The sequence below is a fragment of the Oncorhynchus mykiss genome, chromosome 1 (assembly GCF_013265735.2).
Source record: "Oncorhynchus mykiss isolate Arlee chromosome 1, USDA_OmykA_1.1, whole genome shotgun sequence".
Taxonomy (NCBI): Eukaryota; Metazoa; Chordata; class Actinopteri; order Salmoniformes; family Salmonidae; genus Oncorhynchus; species Oncorhynchus mykiss.
Window position 1 is genome coordinate 25,372,329 of NC_048565.1, and position 1,547 is coordinate 25,373,875.

General features: G+C 37.6%; 1 protein-coding gene across 1 annotated transcript in view; it reads right to left on the reverse strand.

Annotated features, from left to right (window-relative positions):
* Nucleotides 1-501: 501 nt before the first annotated feature.
* Nucleotides 502-1,547, reverse strand: part of LOC110519951 (thyrotropin-releasing hormone receptor) — a 9,027-nt gene continuing 7,981 nt past the window's right edge. Inside the window, exon 4 of the mRNA XM_021596861.2 lies at nucleotides 502-1,547. This exon is cut by the window's right edge and continues 1,385 nt beyond it. The gene's annotated coding sequence lies outside the window, so the exon portion shown is untranslated.

Sequence of the window (1,547 nt, forward strand, 5' to 3'; positions counted from 1 at the left end):
CACTGAATTAATCAATTAACTTAATCACTTAGGCGAAAATAAATAATTTCCAGACTCATTGCTGTAAAGTACATTTTAAAACCATTGCAGTGCAAAAACATCTATTGCATTAGAAACATCTGGATTGTACGTTCCATTTTGATTTTCCTGCAAGATGCTCATGAAGAAACAAAGGCAAAGAATAACGAAATTGCTGACAAACATGTTTTGGATGAATTTATTTTGTTTTGGCAAAATTGTAAACACAACACTGTACTTACTGCGCGTGCATATACTGTACACCACACACCAGTACATAGCTTATTTATCATTACAAACACCAGTTTAGCATATCAAATACAATTCTAAGATTGAGATTACAACGCACTGATGACACAATATCAAAGTGGCAAGCTTTCTAGCTCCCAATAATGACAACAAAATCAAATCAGTCCAAAAAATATACACGCTTTCCAGCGTCCAAATAACACTACAAAATCCTATCAGCAAATCCATACACGGTGTATAAACAACTAGATAAAGAGTGTTTTGTTATGCCACATTTGTCGCTTCGGCAGTTATGTTTGAGAATGTTGTAATTATCCTTAACAAACAGAATGATGTACTGCTTTTCAAATACAAAGCAAAACATGAATTAGGTTTCAACTGTTTTTGGGCAAAATGACAGAAGTATTCTCAACCCATCTCGATGACGTAGGAAATGTTCAGTGCTTTTCTTTCAGGCACAGGTTTTAGATGGCACGAATAAAAGACAAGGTCAACTGGGAAGACAGAGAGGGAGAACCAAGACTTTGAAAAAAGCATTGAAAAGAGACCAAGTGACAGCGACTGAACAAAACATACTTTTGGAAAGACATTCAGGAATGAAATTGTTGGATCGCGTTAAAAGGCATTTCTATTCATATCAAAGGATCCACTAGAGTCTCAATATGATGCACTTATTTCTCAACAAAAAAAACCTATTATTAGAGATTTGAAATGTGTCCATATTTGTGTAATAAAACGTAATAGTCTGCCGACCACTGGGATTGGAGATCACATACTGTAGAATGGCCATGGGACCTATACGTGTACGACATGAACCGGATGATGACTAAATCTGTGGCACTGAAACTATCTGTATTAAAATGCTGCAAACCTTACTCATCTATACATGTCTTGATGGCTACTCACTAGCAATGACTGAAACTAGAGTGGTATTCTCATTACAGGATAAAGAATGTGCACACAATCCACTTTAATTCAGGATGTGTGATTTGAAAGAGACTGAGCCTAGGTTGGGCTGGGACCATGACTCATAATGAGGTGTGGATGTGTAGACAGCGGATGAGCCACTCTTTCAATAATGCAGCAACTTCAACTCATTTTCGCAGAGCTTGGTCGGCTGAACCACTTTGAAGGCCAGCATCCTAATATTCCCACTTCCCCAAACATTGTTAAGGGATCATTTACGACGGCTGTTTATCCGGATATTAACCCAAACATTTAACATCTATGGGCATTTAACCTGTGTACTCTCAAACCACGGTTACCCCAGTCCTTCCAAC